Genomic DNA, 22935 nt, shown 5'->3' with positions numbered 1-22935 from the left:
TAATGATAACACTAATAAAATGACAACAGTAGTAATAAAAGGATTGAAATGTACAAATGATGCGCAGGGCAATTGCTCACCACCTGCCGACCGACACCCAGCCAGTCCCTGAGCAGCGAAATCCCTGCCCCCCCTTCCCAGTTCCTAAACTAGATGGGATGTCACATGGTATGGAATACACCGTTGGCCAGTTTGGGTCAGGTGCCCTGGCTGGGCATGGGAAGCTGAAAAATCCTTGACTTTAGTCTAAACACTACTGAGCAACAACTGAAAACATCAGTGTTATCAACATTCTTCACATACTGAACTCAAAACATAGCACTGTACCAGCTACTAGGAAGACAGTTAACTCTATCCCAGCTGAAACCAGGACAAAAGTTCACTTTTGTACAGAATATTAAAATTTAGGGCTCTGTTTCACTGTATTCTGTGTATCCTCAGTTTTCACTGGTGTTACTGAAAGACCTTCAGAAAAAAAGCCCCTATTTTTCTTTCATTTAGGTTTCTTAATGATAGAAAAGACAACAAGGATTAAAAAAACCTGCAGGAGTGGACATGGAAGGCAGAGTATGCTCTGTATATAAACAAACTCAATGGATGTAGTACACTACATATTGCTTTGAATAATTGGATAAAAATGTTTCCTAACTAAATAAGGACAAAAAGTTTTCTTCAGATAGTAGTTGTTGGTTTGGGTTATGTGATAAGGATTTTAACCTTTTTGATTGCTTTTGTAACGAGAAGAATAATGTGGCTAGTTGTTCATAGCATTCCAGGTACCAAATATTAACTTTCAGAAATCATGTGAAAGAATTCAATTCAACTGAAGATTTTTTTTCTTAGTCTTAGACTCACTGAGCTCACCTTATGAGGAAGAGAAAATTAAGCTACATCTAGGTAGACTATGTTGTAGTAGAATGTGAAGACCTGTAGCTGTGAGAGAAGAAATGATTTAAACTCAGCCCAGAAAGCTTGGTTATGTATATAGGTGTGAGTGAGTGCAGGAGCCAGTGTGAGTGTGTGATCATATGCAATGCTATAAAATATTCATTGCTAAGAATCTGTAGTCTCAAATGCTGATACAAGTTAGGTCGGCATGGCAATAACAATTTTACTGTGCCTCATTGTGTTTGTGCCACATTTTGTTTAGATTATCCCTTTTTGTCAGTCTCTTGCAGTATTACCCCTTCCAAATGAGTGGTTCCTATGGTAACAGCGATGTCATTCTTCTGGACCAAGCTTAGTGAGTTCTGCAAGTGTGGTAGTAGGGCTGTTTATATGTTGAACTGATACTATGTCATTTGGATCCCCAAGTTAATGCATTTCTTTTATTTTGCTTTTAACCAGCTCTTAAACAGGGTGATTCTAAGCAGCTGAACTGAGGCCCTATGCAAAGCTGATCTTAGCTACCACATCAGATTATAAAAGGAAAAATCTAATTCCCTGTGAAAAGCTCACAGAAATAAATTTCTATTGCCAAACTCCCCAAGGTAACTGTAGAGAGCTCGTATCCCCCCCAGAGCTCTCCATTTGCATTACTTCCCTTTAATAAATTATACAACTTGACTTATCATGCTATCATCCAGCTGTTAAAAAATTTGTCTTGCGTGTGCCCAGAGGTAGGCTATTAGTGCAAAAAAAGTTTTAACATTCCCCATTACTGCAACAGAAAATCCTGCTAACCTGAAGGATTGATTACCTATTGTACTGGTCCTTGTCTCCCCTCTGCTGTCGCAGCAGCCTTTGGAGGTGGCTCAGGATGGTGAGGTTGCTGCATGGCCGTGCAATGGTTATCTCAACACATTATTGCCGTTTTCAGGCAATTAGGCTTAGGGAACAATGTGTACTCAAAATGATGTGTGTTGGAACTGAGTCTTGGAACTGTCTTTCATCTTATTTAATGGGTCTCTTTATTCTGAATGTACCAGGGAGGCCTGTCAGCTGACCTGTGCTTTGAACCTTACCAAATGAGTTCAGAAAGTTCTGATATATTGGAGGCTTTGAGTCTAAACTTAATAGTTTTATTTTACTTCTGGGATTTGCCTTGGGGTGGGGAGGGGGAGGAAATAGAGCTTTGTGTGTGGGTTTTTTTCAACTTAAAGGTAAAAAAATTTATGGCAATTACAAAGTGCCCTAAAATGCATAGCGTGGGTAATGTAGGAATTGACTGAAATGTGGCTGTGTGTACGCCATTATACTTAGGAGTTTCTGTGAATACAAGGTGAATCACAGTAACGTTTCTGTTTAAGTTTTTTTGTTGAAGCTTATTACAATTAATCCATGGCAGCTTATATCCTTTTCATATCATTAAGGATAAATTGCTGCTGTTTCTTACCCGTATCCTTCTACCACAAGTATGTATTTTTTTCCATGACTAAGGTGCACGATAGAAACTCATTTGTAGTGCTTGCAAAATCTTTAATATTGCATGGGTAGAAGTCTTGCTTCCTTGTGTTTTTTACATACAATCCAAGCACCTCCCGCTTGGAATATTGTGCCTGTTCTTGTTAAGAGGGGCTTTAGATTTGTTTAGGTAGGAATCCAGAAGCATTAATGTTAATTTGCAGTCCATAATCAAACATACGGAGTACAGCATTTCCAATGATGTAGCTTTCTGTGTGTATTTGGGTTTTTTCAGAGTAGTTCTGCTGTGGCAAGAAAGCTGCCAATTTCATCCTGCCAATGATTCCAATATATCTCTACCTGCAGTCTGCTGTATGAATTCTTTATTTTATTTGTGAATGCTCTCGTGGTATCCAGAAGGGCCGCCTTGGCAAGCAGACCAGGATTGTTCTCAGAGTAAGGCATCTAGTAATGCATCAACAACGTTCTGTCACCACAGTGCTTAACTGTCCATGTCCAAATCTTTCCCGCATTAGGCATGCATAAAAAGGTGCAGAATAAGAGAGTGCAAGTGCAGGGGCTCATGATACCTTTGGAACAGCTACTTTAGACCTGTATAAACTTCTCTAGTCTACTGTTCAGGAGTCCAATATCATACTTTTCTCTAGGGTGCACATAAAAAAAAGTAAACAAATGTCCACTTGGGTAGACTAGAATCTAACAGCAAGTGAGTTGTGCCCTATTCCAAATTGCTGGAGTTGCCAGTTGGATTTATGGTTTGCCAGTGAAAAACTGTCTTGTAGTTGGGCTTGATGATGTATAATGATATTACATTTTGAATATACGACACTAACAAAAGGATTCAATTGCTAAATATTGTCCACTTGTGTGGAAGCAGAGTTTTGAAGATAATGCCTCCACCTGCAGTGTGCTGGTTTTCTGCCACTGGCTCTTCCTAACAGTCAGATGCAGAATCAAGTTGCTAATAGAGATAGTATCAGTAGCACTATGAGATGATGTTTTGTCACACAAGATAGTGAAACAAAAGGCTTTCAAGGGATTCTGGGTCAGATGCCACTAAAGATCACTGAACACAGCACTTGTGACACCACCAGCTTTTTAATTCCGTTTTGGTGTGCCGAACCTTGAGCAGCATGTGGCTGGTACCTGACTTCTCCAGGAAGAATACAATGTGTTATGAGCCAGAGGGCTAGTCAATAACTGAAAATATGCAGTAAAACCAGGCCTGGATGTCTTTCGAGAGTTCCTTCCTTGCTTTAGGGAATGATGCAACTAAAGCTAGTTGCTGTGTTTTAGTGTCTGTATACAGGAAACTGTTTAATGTGTTGCCTGCTTCGTAAGTTATTGGTCTAAAGAGTTATCTGTAAGATGGGTCACCAAGATTAGCATCTTGCAAAAAATTAATTCCCAGATTTGTACAGTTGTTACATATTGCAGTGGAATGGGCTTACTTGTTTTAAAGTTTTATACCCCTTTCTGACATTCATCCTGTTCAACAGTGTTATGCTGTTTTCTCTTTGGACCATTAAGTTCTGAATTATCCTTTGTTATTTTGAAGTTGTAAGATTCTGCAGGGTATTTCATATTTCCAGTGTTGTATTCAATACAAATTCAGGAGCTCCTCTGCAAGATGTAGATGTAGCTGCTTTGAGTTTGTGCCCCTTTGCCAGGTAAGGGCAACTTGAATGTTGATGTTTGAAACAAACTAAGAGCAAAACTAAAATTCATTTTGACAATTCTGTAAGACCAGGTACAAAATTAGATTTACAGTTGGAGAATCTAACTTGTAACTGAAGCTGTATTTCTGTTTAAATTCAGCCATAATATAGTATTCCAAGAGAAAGTGTGAAAAAGGGAAGAGGATACATAGAGGGGCTGAGAACCCTGTACACTGAAAGAACAACAAAAATTCTGAGTCTGGAGAGCTAGAAACTATTTCTGTTTTTTACAGAACTTTTTTTATCTACACTATAGATTGCAGTAATATTAAATATTACATTATATATTATGCCCTGTTATATGTATTCATATAAAATATATTTATCAATAAATAGCATCTATATATAAAAAACTATGTTACTTAGCATATCAAAGTAATAGTAATCTTTTTTTCCTTATACTCTAAAGAAAACACCAGGGTGATATGTAACTCCCTAAAAGTGGAATAAATGGAGCTAGTTATGTTCTAGCTAATTATGTGTCTGTCAGAACTTCTTTGTACAAATACCTGACTTGAACTGATGGTAAGGTCCAGCCAGAAGCCAGCTGTTAGTAATACTTCAAGGATAGTAGAACATCAGGACTTAATTCTGCTTGGTGTCTTTTGAATATTGCAGAAGAAAGTAATTTTTATCTGCTTTTGTTCTAATCAGCTACTGAAAATGTATGCCTGTATTTCATTTTTAAATACAACACTTCATACACTTCCCCAAGCAGGTGATATGAACAAAACCAACAATTTGGGATTTACATAAATCAAATGCAAACAACCTTTGTGAAGGGTGTGACCAAATGCTATCAAAGAAATAGTATGTGGGTGGGAGATAAACTGCTTTTAAGCCTGGCAGTGGAGATTAGTTGTGGCCTTACTTTACAGAGAAAGTGAAGAAGCTGCACATTAACCGTTGTATATCCTTTCACAAGTTCAACCACTAACATTTAAACTGTGATTTGCAGGGTGGTGCTGACTGGCTTCTAAAACCAGTTTCTGTTGGATACAGCTGCAGCATCTGTATATTCCTGGAGTCAGTTTTGCCTAATTCTTTTCCTGTACAGGGAGGTTTTTACATAGGAATCAAACTATTTGTGTGAAGAAGAGATGCAGATTCAGGCACAGGAATACTGGAAATCTCTTAAGAACAGAATATGCTGGTGTTGTATGGAGTAATTTTTTAGACTTTCCTGGGAAAAGGCTCTTCTGAAGAAGTTTGTATTTGTCTCTGTTGGGGTCTAGGCTTGTTCTTGTTCCTCCAGGCAAAATGTTAATAGACCAGACTTTCACCTGCTCTAAGGGATGTTGCCAACTGCTAGGCAGTGAGTACTTGCTACTGTAGAAACTGCTGGTCTTCAGCCAGCAATGCAGTATTTGTGAGGCTAAGAGAAGCATCAGGTGAAATATTACTTTCTAGCCTAGCAAAGGGGGGATCTTGGCTAGAAACTGCAGGTTTTTCTTTGAGGAGTAGGCTTTTTCAGAACTGGTTATGCATGTTATTAAGTAGCTGCTGGATAAAAATCAAATACTCCTGAAATCAGGGCCCAGTACACCAGGCTCCTTTCACAGTCTAGTAACTGGGCTGGGGGGAGAAATTCACCCTGCTCTAGGCTCATCCCCTGCACAACCTGAGCACAGCTACATGCTGTACACTTCCAGGGTCAGGACTTGGAGTACTTGTACGCTCTCCATCCAGACGTGTTCCAGGTGCTTCCCAGATCCATACTGAGGAAAGACCTGGGCACAAGGAAGGGAAAACTGGGTGAACAGGCTGGTGGGAGCTGCAGTAGGCTCCAGCCATGTCCTGGCTGTGGGCTTGCTGGGGTCAGAGCTGCAGCCTTGCTGTGGGAAACACTGCCCATGAAGCTTGGCAGTAGCTAAAGGTATATTCAGGCTTTGAAATTAGCTTTGACGAGTCACTAAACCACTGGTGTTTGGGCTGAGGCACTTCTGAAATGGGCAAAAAGGCAGGTCAGAAAAGGAAATATGTTCTTGGGTGGTTAGTGATTTAAGAAAACTGCTGAGTCTGTTCTGCTCTCAGATGGAAGCAATTCAACCAGTTGTGTTCCTTAGGTGATGTATTGTTTAGTGGACTGCTAATGTTTGTGCATTTTCAAAAAATACTATTCCAGGATGAAAATCATCACAAACATGCATATAAACAGGAAGAGCCTCATTAAAAGAGAATAGGCTCCAGAAATTAGAGCCAAAACATCAATCCTTTCTTACCAAAGGACAATTAATTCCCCTTATAGAATTTGGATTCTAACTGATTATAAATGCATTTTACTCTAAGGACCAATTTAGCAACTGGGTCAGTGGCTACAATACTATCTTTATCAGTTATATGATGGATAGAGGCATCTGACACTACCTTCACTCTTTGAAAGGTTTCCAACAGATTCCTCTGTCATTTTGTAACTGCATTTGATCCTTTGCTTTCAAAAACAATAAAACACGTGAAGACTTTGTAGTTGCTAATGCTGCATATTTATCAAGAACAAAAAAATAGTCTACCCTGAAGCATAATACTTTCATTTATTGTTATTCAGAAGAGTAATAGTATTTCTTCATAATAATTTATTAAAGTTAGTTTAAATGAAGAATGACCTATATGTGGGAAATCTGGGGTGAGTACAGCATCTAATTGCCTTTTTTTTAATGTGGATAAGAATAGTATTTTTCTTACTTTGTTTCTTCAGCCATTTTGAAGGCAAAGTGTTATGCAATTTCAGAAAGAATACTAAACTGAATATCTCTTAATGTTAACAAAGAATAATTTTTACAGGTTTAACTATTTACAGAAACTAACTTTAATGCCTGAGCAGTGCAAATCTGGCTGTGGTTGAGCCAGGTATAAACAGACATTTTACTAGCTTTCTACGTGCAGTTGTCAGTGCAGGTTAATCCAGCTCTGACACAACCCTCAGATTCACTCTAGGGCCTCTCAGCACAGACTACTCCTATGAATAGTGTCAGGCAGTGTGATGGCTTTGTGTTGGTGATGTAACACCACCATTGTATCTAGCAGAAGCTGCCACTTATTTTATTCTAGCTTGTGAACCGGAAGCACATCTGAAAAAAACCCAAATCAAACCAAAAAAACAACCACAACCAAACAACAGAAACAAAGATAAGCATCTTTACCTTTTCTAATGGGTATGTCAGCCATCATTCATAAGTGAAAGCTCAGACTGCCCAGGTTCAAAGACTTTCAGATACAAACTCATGTAAGTCATCAGTGAGTTAACTGTACCACACTAAAGTACAGCCTTTAAAAATAACAATGTAATGTATTGGTATTATTGAAATATATTTCAAAAATTTTTGAGAATTCTTTTTACTTGCAGGTACTCGTTTGATCTGTGATTTTATTTTTGGGAGACTAGTTCTGTGATTTTAACTATATAGTATTTGTGTATAGACAAAATACAGCACAAGGTTATATAACATTAGAAAGTTGCAGCTCATTTCTTTTTGCTGCAAAGATTATGCAATAGTAACATCGCTGAGTTGACATACTTGACTGAACAAATTTTAAAGCATACACTTTTCTGGAAGGTGGATTTTTTGGTGCATTTTCAGAATGCAGTTTTTCAATTTGAAAATAATTTGAAGTCATCGTCCGTTCCCCCCCCCCCCCCCCCCCCCCCCGAGCGAAATAATGCAAGTTACGTTGCTGTTAAGAGTGGTGCAATGTATGTTTTCAACTGTCGAATAGTTCTGCACCTATGCTTCTTGCATGCCACTCTATAGTGGAATTTGGACATGAAGAGCATGAGGTTTATATAATGCTTATACTGAACTCAAGGGAGACTTTTTCAGTCCATAACCAGGTATCTGGGACTCAAATGAGCAAAATCATGGCATTGGTGTTCCCAGTGTTGCTGGTTTATTTCCTTCTAATGTTTTTTTTTCACCGACTGAAGGAACTTGGTTCTGAAATATCTGTATAGGGTTTTTGATTTGACTAGTTTGTCCTACTTGAGTACAGAAGGGAGTTTTTACGTCAGCTGAGACTTCTAGAATGCAACTGGTTGCCCAAAAGTCCCTGTAGGACCAATGGAAAAAGATCTTCCCTACTTGAGACATGTTCTGTGGTTAAATGAACCATGACATAAAGTCTTTTTTCTCTCCTCTTTTGACCATAAAGAGAACATAGGGTGACAAACCAAGATGTGTAATCTATAGTCTAGAGTCTGAAACTAGGTGTAGACCTCACCTTCAATACCGTCCGAGCTCCTGTCAAGTTGGCTTGTCATTGACTTTCAGGATCTGTGTATTGTGTTTCTAATGAATCATCTGGATGAATCTTAGATAAAAACTGATGAGCAAAATGTTTCTTCCTGGGTTAGAAAAAAGTCTTAAGTGTAGGATATAAAAGATTAATGATGTTAGAAAATATTTTCTCCAAAGCAAAATATTATTGCATCTTAGGATGATTAGTAATAACAATGTATGTGAAATAATGACACGGAGCTTTGATTTCTTTATGTATCTGAACTTGCACATCAGCTATGGTAAATAGCATTTTATAAAAATCTGTTATGTTCTATAAGATACAAAGCAAGAACATCATATTTGATGAGCTGGGCAAATGGATTTTCTTGGGTATCTTATTAAGGGAAGAATTATGCTTTATTTCTATATTCTAGAAGTTATTTTGTGTATAAATTTGAGTGGCCTGAGCACTTTTCTATTGTTTCTTACCACAATAAACAAAAAAAGATGCTATAGAGGCAGGCTACTTTTAATTACTCGGACAAAATGGGGTGAAGGACATGGCAGGATAAAACTGGGTTGGTGGAGACCTTATGGACAAAGCCCTTGGCTTCAACAGGGGTACAGCCAGGAGAAAGGTATTGAATGTGAAAAGAGTGCCCCAGAATATAGTTCTGTTCAGATCAATATGGGTTGTTATAACTTGAGCTCTTCAAATTAAACTCCAAGCTTTGTCCTTTACAGTATACTGTTACATAGTAGAATTTAAAAGGAGGGGGTTTTATGTATTTGTCATTCAAACCTACCTCTGGAAAGATATGCCTCTTTCAGTCTCTGAAAGCTTCCTTTAAAAAGTTCAGGACTTGCCTAAAATTCTAGCATACTACTCTAATGAAGCAAGTGTGTGTGCATGTACATACATTATATAAAACATACATGGTAAACTATGGAACAATGTTATAATCTAAATTGACCTTTAACTACCTTGCCTAGTCCCCTGAAGTCACTGGTCCCACTCGTTATTGCTATTTGACATTTTAAAAATAGCCTGAGAACTGAATAGTTAAATGACAACTAGATAACTGATGTAAAATCAAATCCTGTGATTCATTATGAGTAGTAAACTTTAATTTCTAGGATTTTTTTAAAACAGAAAACCCCCAGTTTTCAATGAGAGAAAATTGTCACTTGTCTGACAAAAGCAGAAATCTCTGATTTTTAAAAGTATATCAAGAAAAGTATTCTGGATAATTCAAGAAACTCTGAAAATTATGACTTTTAAATCTTATTTCTAATAACTGCAGCTTGACTTTGTGATACAGTTGTAGTTATTAAATATAGTTTAATGGCTTGTGATTTAAGACCATACACCAGCATGTGTGTGTATACAGAAATACACATGCATGTATGCATATAAATTCCCTGCAATGCTCTAAAACAACACTTCTGTGTAAAATATCACACATTGTTTCACCACTAGTAAATGCCTGCAAGTACAATGGTTATATAGGAGCATGAGATCATATATACTTTCTCCATAGATAACATAAATAACATGCATACACATGCACACATTGTTAAAAGCACATTCCTGAGGTTGCAAAGTCAACAGTCCCAGATTTATGAGGTGTTAAAATGGAGGCTGTCTGTGCAGCTTTAACGTATTCCACATGTGTATCTATTATGATATGCTTTAATTATGGGAATACAAGCCACTGCTATCTTTTGCTGCAGCAACCCCTTCCCCTTCTGAGAAAGGACTTTATATTTTTATATTGAAAAATAATTAAAATTTTTCTTTGTCATGTTGTCTCTAGGAGTATGCTTGGTCTGTACCTTGAAACCTACCTACCTGTCATGTGTTAGTCTTAAGACAATTTTTAATTTACTTACAGGCTTTTTTGCCATCTTCAGCGTAGTTTGAGTTCTTAATGTGCAGTAATTAATTTGGTGTTCCAGTTTAGTAAGTGTTGTGGTTTAACCCCAGCCAGCAACTAAGCACCACGCAGCTGCTCACTCACTCCCCCCCCCCCCCCCCCCCAGTGGGATGGAGGAGAAAATCAGGAAAAGAAGTAAAACTCCTGGGTTGAGATAAGAACAGTTTAATAGAACAGAAAAGAAGAAACTAATAATGATAATGATAACACTAATAAAATGACAGCAGTAGTAATAAAAGGATTGAAATGTACAAATGATGCGCAGGGCAATTGCTCACCACCTGCCGACCGACACCCAGCCAGTCCCTGAGTGGCAAATCACTGGCCCCCCCCCCTTCCCAGTTCCTAAACTAGATGGGACGTCACATGGTATGGAATACACTGTTGGCCAGTTTGGGTCAGGTGCCCTGGCTGGGCATGAGAAGCTGAAAAATCCTTGACTCTAGTCTAAACACTACTGAGCAACAACTGAAAACATCAGTGTTATCAACATTCTTCTCATACTGAACTCAAAACATAGCACTGTACCAGCTACTAGGAAGACAGTTAACTCTATCCCAGCTGAAACCAGGACAGTATGTGTTATATTTTTTCCTCAGTGTTTCTGCAATTCAGACAATAGATGATCATTCAGGAGATGAAATGAAATAAAAACAGAGCTGAGAACACAGTTAATGCACATCTATGGGAAATTAATCTCAAAGAGGTCTTCAGGGCATGGCTAAAATATCAGTAGTATTAGACTGCTGTTTCCATTCTTTTAGTCCACTACAATTTTTCTTCTGCTAGTGAATTTTGATGGTTATTAGTAAGGACATGGAGCAGTCCTGCTGTGATAACCATTTCCTTGAGAAATGGGAAGTGACCATGAAAAAGAAAAAGAAGCCTAGAGTTTGGTTCTCAGTTTCAGAAGACACTTCTCTACTTTTGCTGTCACTTGACAGCATTATGGAAGAATGAGTCATGTTGTCTTTCCTATCTGTGTCAGTCTTATTTGCGCAGGTATAAGCGAGGATAAAGTGAGATCTTTTGGATTGCCTTACTAACCGTGTTGAAACAGTGTAGTCTATCACAATGCAGTATAACAGTCTAATTTGAGCTACAAAAGGCTGAAAGAATAATCCACACATTTGCTTATGGACCAATTGGCTAAGATAATCCTGTGCCTTGTGATACTGCTATAAAATACAGAAGTTATCTCTACTACTAGACCCACCGAAAAAACGAAAAGCAAGGCCAAAAAGTCTCCACTTACCCATACTTTCTGTATTTTTATATCTGCTGCCAACTGTTATCTGCATATTAATTACATACTTTTTACATTGCCTATAAAGAATTCTACTTTGACATCTTCAAAGATGTCACTTCTCATTAAGTTCATAAAAATTCAGAGTATGAAATCTGTTGGCAGATGGGTTGAATGTTTGAAGTGGAACCTGTATCTAGGTTCATAGCTGGGTGAGGACCAGAGCATTTTTGTGCTCTTGTACGCTCATTTGTGTGTATATATTCACATTTATATATGTGTGTATGCACACAGTCTCCTTCATAATCAATATGGTGAAACTTATGTCAATGATTCAATCAGGCTTTTGTTAACTTTGCTGATATCTGCCAGTTAGATCCAGTCAAAGCAGCATATTTTTGATGTGGACATGGACCTAGGTGCCAATTGAGTTTTCAGCTGGAAGCCACCAAACAGCCAAGCTGTGGCCCCAGCTTATGGTGCCTAATATTAGACATCATATAGCTTTGTATTGTTGGTGTGGAAAGCCAAGTGTTTCTATAGCTAGGGCAAGAAAAAAACTTTAGTCTGTGCATGGCTCATATATGACAGGTAATCTAAGGAATTTTGTTGCTATGGGGCCTTACTTCTCAGCTATATTAAAGGAGGAAAAAATTTATACTTGGTGTAACTAAAGTACTTCCACTTGCAATTACTTTGTTTTTCTTCCACTCTTCTACTTTTAACAATCTGTATACTTTTTATAACATATTTTAAAACTGGTTGACAAAAATGCATCTCCACTAAGGATATAATTATACCATGGTTTCAGGAACAGTGCCATTATGTGATCTCTTCTAAAAATCATAGTTCCATTCAGTTAGCCCAGGAACAGGTTATGTATTGCTTCCAGACATAAAATGCATACACCACACCATACAGTCTTACCTGGGTCTTTACTGCCACTAGTTCAAATGCATTTCTGCGTTAGAGTTGTGCAACAATACTGAACAAGCTTTGTATTAAAACATAACTGACTTACAAAAGTCAGTTTTAAACAGTCTACCAAAAGACTGGAGTTTGAAAGCATGTGAAGAAATCTGTGGTTTTCTTTTTTTTTTTTTTTTCCCCTCTGTGATCACAAAGCAGGGGCTGTTAGCTAGTGTTGGGGATGTTCTGGAAAAAAACCTCCAGAAGTAACTGTTTGCAGGTGTAACTAAATTGAATTTTCAACAATGGGCATGGTCTTACTGCAGAGAAGATAGAAGGCTTGTAATTCTTCAGAGTTCTAAAGTCTCTTTCATGTAATTTTTCAGGTATATCTCAGTTATACTGAGCCATCTGCAAAAGCTGGTCCCACTCAAATAACTTCTGTTTGCGGTTTTGGCGAGTAGGGAAGAAAATAAACCAACATAAAACCTATGCAGATTATCCTTTTGGATGGAAGAACAGTTCTTTAAATTATGATTCTGAAATTTTTTTTTGGCATCATGCTGAATAAGTAAGTTGAATGGAGTGCACAGTAGCTAAGGAAATGAACACTGTGCCCTGAAGACTAAACAAGCAAACAGTAGTGGGAAGAAGCACTAGTGAGTCCAGAGTTAGTGTGTTAAAATATATTGGGGACTACAGTTCATTAAAGTTGTTGAGAATTGGAGGGCATTTGGAAAAAGAAGCTGTAAAAATCCTTGAAGGGCTGAAAATGGCATTATCAAAGATCTTTTTTAGGGGAATATGGATACTATTTGCCAAGTGTCTTGTCTGTAAAGACACAGTAAGATAAAATGAGAGAAATTTGAAGCCTGAAAAACTGTTTGGTTTTGTTAATCAAGTAGTACACTTCTGATAGATAAAATTATCCTTGCAACATCTTATAGAATAATGTGATGCATTCTGGGTTGCTTTCATAATTAGATGAAGCTGGGAAGCTACTTATTAGGGTCTCCTTAGCTTGTAAAGGCTCCCCAGGGTTGGCCCAGTTGAAATTCTGGGGTCTGTGTTATATGGTGAGGTGGAACAGTTCAGTATGGATCTAGGGACCTGTGAGCAGGAGGTGGAGATAAAAGGCTGTATTGAGAGGTGCTGCTATACCCCTTAAGTACTCAGTTATGGAATTGTAGGGAAAAATAGGCTTCTGGTGCATTAACTTGTGCATTCCAGTACTAATCAATGTGTATCAAACCCATATGCAACTTCTTCATAGAAAAGCTTATGGCCTGATGTATCTACTGCTGGCTGTCTCCAGTGAAATGGAATATAAATCTCAATGCTGCTATTCACACTGATTGTAAATTTGTCTTCCTGAACATGGGTGTTTGTAGCATCATCAGTCTGTGTGTGGGAAAACTTAACAATCCCCCTCCACTCACTCTGTGTGTGTCTTTCCATAATGCCAAATTTCTTTGGAACAGGTGTTGAACTTGGTTCTGCTTCATGTTTGGAATATGTGTGTAATTGTTTTTGTTTCTTGATTATGGTATATAAAAATACAGTACTAACAAGACATTTACTGTGCATTCCACCTACTATCACTTTATCACTTACAATACTTTCATTATTGCAGTAATTAATTACAAATGAAGTCTTCTAAACTTTTATTACGCATTATAAGGATACAGTATACCTTTCGGTTTACAATATTCCTTGCTTCATCTGTTTGTGCGCACTGTAGACATAACAAACTATTATTGATGAGCAATTACAGTACAGATTTACTGGTTACTTATAAAAGTATCTTTCTGATAATTAGTTATCTATAAACAACATATTTATCGGGGGAGCATCAATGGCAGCTCAGAGAAGACAAATATAGTCAGCCCCTTAACTGTCTTTTCTTGATGAAAACTTCTTGTACTTAATTTAAAATAGCAGTTTCCTCACTGAGAAGGAAAGAAGCCTAACAATTTAGGGATTAGTTATCTTGTGTTTCTTTGGATCAGTGGAGGTATATGAATTTAAAACTGATGAATAAATCTGAGATAAAATTCTTAACGAGGGAAGACTCATTCTTGGCAGAGGGGGTCAAATAGCCTTGATGGGGATTGGAGGCAGGGGGGCAACCGGGGTGTTGACTCATCTTTAACAATGGCACAAAATCTACATCTTGTCATTATGGTATATCACTATATGCTGATCATGATCACTGTTCTCACCAGGGCACAAACAGACTTTACTTGGGTTCTTTCTTAAACATAGATGAAGGGGCAAGAGACCTGTTGGCTTTAGAGAGATGTTTGTTGTTTCACACAACCATTTTCCTCTTGTTTGTTACATGAATCAACCCCAGAGCTTTTAACAGAGGAAAGACTGAGAAGTGCTGTGGAGATAAATGAAGCAAAAGCTGAGAGAAGGAGGTGTAAGCGTATCTGAGGGCAAAGGGATGGGAAGGTGCAGTGTAAGTTTGCTACTTCACTTTCTTCAATCAAGGTGGCTAGGTGATGGAATAGTAGTACTAAGCTATAGGAAGCAAAGCAAAAAGGAAGGAAAAAAGTGAGTGATTAGAGCAACAAAAGGAGGAAAATAAGCTAGCTGTATGAAATAGTTTCAGTCATTGCATGTCCAAATAACATTATTTTGACTGTTTTGTTGCTGTTATTAGTGACAAATCTATTGCATTGAAGTATTTTTTAAATATGCCTACATACATATGTAACAACTTGCAAATGTCTTAAAAATCCAACCTACTTGTGAGGAGTGATACTGCATACAAACACAAATAATTGAATACACATTCTTTGGTAAGACACCTTGAATGGAAAAGGGGTCTTCATGAGTAATTAATTAAACTTGTGTTCTTCTCTTTACATATACAACTACAGTATCAGTCCTGATGACTTCAAAACAAGGTTGCGGGGGGGGGGGGATGGACACAGAGATCAGATGTCTTAAGATCAAGAGTTTTTCTTGACCATTAAAGTGTAATAAAGTCTTACCAGTAAGTTGTCCTTTTCATCTGTACTTACATAGATTTATTTACTAGAGTGTTACTGGTTTTCACAGTGCTATTCTTGCTGCCTTTTAGAGTAGCTGTCCTCATTTGCCTTCCTTATCCCAGAGTGAAGGAAAGAATTTAGAAAACTATCTCACCACTGCTAAGGTTCATTTAGCAAACTCTGGATCCCTATTATAATTTGCCTGCTGGCTGTCTCCCTGAAATGCAGCACTGTATCTTCTAGTTTCTCAGGGAAGAAATATAATTGACATATTATTGAAAACAGCAACAGAAAACAGCTTAAGGTCTGCATTATGGCTTCAAGCTTTACTAACAACAGTTGAACACTTCCTTACACGTTTTTCATTGACATCTCTAGCAAATATAAGCACTTTTGTATTCTAAACAAAATCAGTAGGAGAGCTGTGAGATCTTTACCCTGTCTCATGTAATGTGTGTTTATGTGGTTTTGGTATTACTTTTACAGTTTAAGAATCTTCTTTATGTTGCCTGGTTGAACAGTATGAGCTACAGATGTGGATGACAATTCTTTCTACCTTTATAACTAGGCAAATGCTGGAGAATATATGTAAGCAGTTAGCCATCTATGGCAGCTGATGGATGGCTTCTAATGCAGCCAAATATAATTGCATTTAGTATATGGTTTGTTCAGACACTGAAATGAAAGTAAATTTCTAGAGGAACTCCTTGAAGCTGCAAGTCAATATCAGCCTATTCTTCACTCTTTCTAGTTCACTTGAAGCATTTGAGGAAAAAAAAAGCCAACTGCTGAGCAAAAACTTTTAACCTGTGTGCCACTGACAAGGAAGCCAAGCAGCTGAGAAAACATTGCCAGTGAGGGAACCTTCAAATTGTGTGATAATTTGCTGTGTTAAGTGCAGATAAGAAGCCTAGTTTTGATGAGGTACTTTTGATGTTGGCAGTGTTTCTGATCCTAGTAATACAACTTCTTAATAATTCAAAAGCTGAGACACAGTTTATCACTTCAACACTGTGACTGATAAACTATACTTGAGTGTCTTGTGGATGCTGGACCTCTCTATTTTATACATCTGATACGTTACACATTCAGAAAAGACTTTCTCTTCAGCTGAGCTGCTGAAAAAATTGAAATATCCATCTTAATTCTACCTTTCATTGCTATTGTTTCTTTTCCCAATATTTACTTAATATTAACCTCCACTTCAATTTCCATTTCCCTTCTTAAAGCAACTGTTGATATGGCAAACAATGAAGTAAGTTCATGTTGTTTGAAAGGCCTGCTTAGTGGACATCTTGGCCAATCTTAATTCCAAAACATTTAATTATTTGCAAACTAGTCTCAATAGATGGGTGTCAAGTTAAGCCTAAAACACAGCCTTTCAAATGACCCTTTGCTACCCTGCTTATCAGTTCTTAGACCTATTGTTTTTTCCCAAATGTTTAACTTAAAATATCCTTCCTGCGGCTAAGCCCACTGTATCCTCTTCTGTTGTCTTTAGCTAATGAGAATAATTGATCCTTTTCTTCTTTATATCATCCCTTTATGTATCTGTAGACAGCTAAATCTACACTCAGTCTTTTTTTGTTAAAATGAACATGCCTTGTTCTCTAAATCTTTGTTCATATATCCTGGGGGGCTTTTTTCCGTACATCCTTGAGCTTTTTTGCTTCTCTCCTAAACTTTCTTGGATTTACTTATTTTGAAACATGTCAAAGAATGTGCTGCTTTAAATGAGATCAAACTATTGTAGGAAAAAACCCCAGGTCACTTGACACCAATATAAGCAATGGAATTCCTTTCATATTTTTGTATTCTGACTAGTATGATCTTCACGTTTTATTTTTGAATCAACAAACATACCTTTTTGATTTGACAGATAAGAATTTCATTTTTGCCAGAAAAAAGAAAGAGTGAAATGTTTCATTCCATTTTTTAAATTTCCTTAAACTAATTTGTAAATGGAAAAAGCATCTCTTGCAAATAAAAATCAGACCTTTCTTTTTAAATGTTGTAATAAAACCTTCAGTATTTAAAATGTGATGTCATTATTTTCAGTACACACTGAGACTGATTACATGTAAAATTGCTTGTCATGAAGCTCTGGATTTGTGTGCTAGTGAGAAATATGTTCTTTGACTTTTCATGGAAATAGTTTCCCAATTTCACTCTCATTTCAGGGGAAAATACCTACCATCTTTTAGATTTTGAATAGAGTAGAAGTGCAGGTGTTATTTTTGTCTAGTCCAAATTTAATTATTTTTAATATGAAAATGAATTTCAGGCAAACTGAAGGCTAAGATGTTTTCCTGTATTATTATTTAAAGAATTTAAGGCAGGCAAGCAAGCAGAGAAATGTGACAAAAAATGGTGATCCAATTCTAATCAACTGGTTTGAAGAGAGTTCCAAGATGCTCTGTTCCAAGACTACCATCTCTTCTGAAGGCTAAGCTGTATTCATGGAACATAATAGATTGATCCCCTTCTGGGAGTACAACAATACTGTTCCATAAGGCTAAATAGGCAACTAAACTAAATGGAAGCTGAACTCCTTTCAACTGAAGCAACTTTCATGGTAGGTACTAGCAACTCTGTTTTCCTCTTCTTGAGTTCCTTAGTGATTTCTAGACTGCAAAGGAAATCCTTGTGCCAAGCACCAAAGAATGAGTTTTACAATGCTTATTCTGCAGTAGAGAAAAACTTATGGAACACTTTGTTTTTAAACTTGCTCTGCACAGTTTTCATTTTGGTATGATTCTGGTCTACACAAATGGGTGTATGTAAACCCAAGCTCTCATTTCTCGTGTTTAGTGACATCAGGGTTGTGTGGTTGTGTGTTTGTGCCAGCACAACCTCTGTTATTTGTAAAGGTGTATAGGGAATAAGCTGTATCAGTAAAAGCATTTTGAAATAGTGATATGCTTGACCAGAACAGGGATGAGAGAGAGGAAATTGTTCACTTAACATGTGTCAAGTTAAAGGAATATGGTGTGGCCGTTAATGAAAGGCAGTGATCTGCCTGATGCAGGAACACTTGCTTCTCAGTTTCCCATCCACTCCTTTGACAGCTCACTGTTGTTTTGGAGCCTAATTTAGCCAGAGCAAACATTCATGTGGCTTGTTGCAGATGATGCTGTTTAGTAATCCATACAATTAGCAACTATTTGATTGGGTGGTTTAGTTCTATCTCATCTATCTAAAACTCAGTTGAGTGTTGCTGGATTCTTTATTTCAAAGCTGCTTCTTCCAATGCTATATTTGCATTATGTGATTGTTTTTGTGGCTTTAATGTATTAACAGTGGTGGAAGCTTTTCTTTAACTTCCCCAGAAATAATTATATGAAGTCATCAAAAAGAATAGGAAAATAGGAGTATGAAAGGCAGGGAGGGTTTAATTTACTTGGAGGGGGGAGACGAACAGACACTAAGCAATTAACATTTAATAACAATTAAATTCAACAAGAGGGATAATAGTTTACCCCAGTAAAGTAACATAATGGTTCATCAAAACTATTCTTGCCAGTTTAAAAATGTAAGTTAACAAGGCCTTTGCATGAGTCTTCAGCTTGTGCTTTTAGGATGAAGCCATTTAATTGTTAATGAAGTACAATATGCAGTACAAGTCTAAGACAAATGGGGTTTTATTAAGTTGTCCTTAAATTTTAAAGGAACTACAAAATAAATGTGATGTCTCTGTCTTTCTTGTTAACCCTGCTTAGAGAAGTATGCTGAAAACCACTGAAGATGTATAACCAGACCTAATCAGCCCCTTGCTAGTGTGTTGGTCTTTTTAATTTATATCCTACCACCTTGTAAGCACTGTCAATGTGATCTGTGATATCTATGTTATTTCTTCATTATAGAGTACACTTCTAATTATAAATACAATGGTTTTATTGCTTGAAGAGGAAAAACCTTCCAGATGGCAGGAAGCTAAGAAGATGAGGCTCTACTTGTTCAATGTGCAAAAATTTAAAAAAAAAAAAAGAACTAACAATAGCTTATATCAGTAAAGTCTTGTTCTCATTTCCAATAAATATAATACATTTATTTTAAAAGGAAAGAGGTCAGGATAAAAGCAAAAAAAACCATGTGAGAACTTTTGAAGATGGTAAAATTAAATATATAAATTTTGTACCTCACTCTTGGAAGACCTCAAACAAAACCCTAGTCTGCACATACCTTCTGGAGTTGGAGAGTTACTAATCTATCAGAAACTGATGTCAGAATCTTGAAAAGTCCTGAACTTTGAGACGGTTCAGATTTCCAGGTTCTACTCCATCTCTAATGTTTAATACATAAGTTTTATACCCTTTAAAAGTAAAAATAAACACTTGGAAATACCAGCCTCAAATCCTACTGAAGTGTGTGACAAGTGTATCTCTTAATACATAACATTTTGGAAATGCTTTTGGCCTGAATGAGTGTGTGAGTGTGAGGGACTGAGGCAATCCAAAGGGAGAAACATCGGCAACTCTTCATGTGTGATAAGCTGTTGATATCCTTTGGATGGAGGTGAAAACCTCATAAAACATTTTAGAACTGGGACACTAAAATTTGGAAGAAATAATTTAAATGTGGCATACTGCAGAACAGAAATTGAACTTTTAATGATGAAGATAAGAAAAGATTTCCATATGTATTTCTATTACATTTCCATCCTGTCCATATGCAGTAATTGTGGCATGATTACAAGTTACTTCATAATTGCTTGGAGGCTTGAGAAATCCATTTTAAATGTAGGAAATGACAAATGTTTATTAAATATGGTTTTAAAACATTTGATGTATTTACATAGTAAGATTTAGAACTTGATCTATCTTTCAAAATAATTACAAAAAAAATCTGAAGACTGATTAACTTGACAACTTGTAATCAAGGTGTCAAATTATGGAATAAAAAAGTTCAAAAGAAAAAGCAGGAGCTGCTGAGCTATTAAGTGGAAAAAATAGACACCTGACCATGTTTCCACTGTGCTGCAATAAAAGCTAATTATATCACTGGACTAGAAAGCCAGGAGGTTTGAGTGTAAATCTCTCTGCTAACCTTTCTGTACACACGACCTGTGGGTTAGTCTTCCTGTATTTGTGAAACTTTTTTTTTCTTCCTACCCTGCTTTAATCACTTACCTTGTAGAGCCTTCCCAGACAAGGATTGTTGTTCAGTGCATTAGCATCTAACTGGGGTGTGCTGTGATCTCTGGGGGTGACCTGGACCTTACCTAGAGCTCTCAGAAATACAGACTGGCCCTAGCTGTGCCTGCCTGAAGGGCAAAAGAAATGTTTCATGTTGTTCATAACTGAATGTCTGCACTGTAAGATCAGGTCTCAGTCCCACAAATGTAGTTTTAAGTACATGAATGGTCCACTTACACTCTATAGGTTTGTCAAATGAAGGCTAAGACACAAGATTCTTTGTGTGCTTTCTATGTGCTGAGAAAGAAAATGGTGATAAATCTGATAGAGAATTATGTTGTAATAAAAAAACATAAACACACGTGACTGTCCCCATAAATGTCTGTCTGTGGAACTTGAAAATGAGTAAATAAAAGTAAGATTCTGTTCCTTTCTCAGCATGAGGTCATTCTTCCTCTTTGTGGTAGTGGTTTTGGTGTAATAATACAGTATAAACTAGCTTTTCTAAATGAGATGCTCCACTTTTCTTTTGATTGTACTGGAATAGATATAATCCCCATACTTGTATATGCATATTTGTATGTATATATATAATTCCCATAATTAATAAAATGCAGCTTTCTTTTCACATAGTTCATCTCCATGGTTGCCAAACCTTTCTTGTGAGGGTTGTTGCTTTGGCTGTTTTACACTCAGTCCTGTGACAAAATATGTACCGGCTTAGATCTACATTCTTTTCAAGGGGATTTAAGTCACAGGCTCAACCCATCCCATTCTAAAGTATTCTTTTCTAAAGACAATCACATGCTTTTGCTACTCCACTTTCAACCTTTGTAATGTGTGTGGGGTGTTTGGGTCTTTTTCCCTGTCCTCCTCTAGCTCTGCTCCTCCCATGTTCTGTGGAGAAATTTCTTTTCACATGGTACCTAGTTTTTACTTGTGTGATGCTTCTTGCTCCAACAGCAAGAACCAAATGTTAGTTGCCATGTCAGGATGATTCAGTAAATGTCTTTATTTCTATCCTTTGTTTCCTGGGTTCAGAGTCTTCTGTCTTTGCATGTACCTTAGACAGGGATGTACTGTATCACGTGTAGGCTGTATCAGGGGTTGATCCTTTAGGTGTTCTCAGGATGTCCCTGATGAATAACAATACGATGGAAAAGTGGCTGCACCAGTTTTCTCTAGAATAAACAACGAGAAGGAAGCTTTCTTTAAATGTAATGGATATTATTCCATAGTCAGCATCCTCAATATAGAAAACTTAGATTCAGTTGCTGTATTTACTTGAGGAAATTAAAATCTACATCCTTTTGAAGAGTATAGCTATCAAAAAAAGATATTATTTCTGTGTGGGGAGGGTATTCTTATACTTCTGGTTGAAAGTTGCTCTTTGAAGCAAAAAAAAAAATAAAAAAATCCATGAGTCAGTGGGATATAAAGAGAGAAAGGAAAAGAAAGCTTAACCATTTACCCTAGAGGTTAGGAAATGTATTTGTGAAATCCAGAAGGTTGTTCATTTTATAGAACAATGTGTTTCTTTTTTAAGCTTTGCTGGTGCTGAGATGGTTAATCATAAAAGTATCTGGGGAAATGAGACACATAGAATTCAGAGAAAACAGACTGCCATTATAACAGTGAAATATAGAATTACAGTAGTATGGATGGCACCAGCTATTAGAACTGTTCCAGAAGTACCTGCAGGCTTATTCTTAAGGCACAATCAACTTTAATAAAAGTGTATTTGGCACACTGTGTAGGGAGCTGATTAGGTGATAACCCATTGCACTACTGTAGTACTTTTATTCTTTTAGCATTCAATTATTTAAATAAAAGGACTTTGCTGTTTAACAAAACATATTGTTGTCTGGTACACAGAAATATGTAATTTAACATATCTTGTTATCTAACAGCTCTATACTTTTATCAACTCAATAGGCTCTTCTGTTTTCTTCCTGGTTGCACTGTGATTACAATCTTTTATCAGCTATTCGTTTAAAAGAGCTGCAGTGAATATAAGTAATATTTTGAATTTAAAGTAAGTATCAATTGCATTTCAATAACTTGTATAACAATGCTTCTTATTTTTAATAAAAGTAATATTCTGGAAATAAGAAGGTGTCTTACCACCTGCATAGAAAAGAGTAGCTCATATTTTTCTCCCACCTATGTTGATGCAACTCCACTACTTGGGAATCTAATACAGTAAATTAGTAAAATAAAACTACACACATTGTATATTGTGTTATGACAAAGGGCAAACAATATTAGGTGCTAATTTATATGCGAAGGCATGATCCTGCAAACATTTATGTATGTGACTAAATTTACAATACGCATGAATTTACTTGGGTCTGTAAGTGTTTGCATTATTAGGGCAAAATAAAGAGCAGCTGGATCCTACTGTGTGTGT

The sequence above is a fragment of the Buteo buteo genome, chromosome 1 (assembly GCF_964188355.1).
Source record: "Buteo buteo chromosome 1, bButBut1.hap1.1, whole genome shotgun sequence".
Classification (NCBI taxonomy): Eukaryota; Metazoa; Chordata; class Aves; order Accipitriformes; family Accipitridae; genus Buteo; species Buteo buteo.
The sequence above is the reverse complement of the archived record's forward strand: the minus strand, read 5'-3'. Positions refer to the sequence as shown.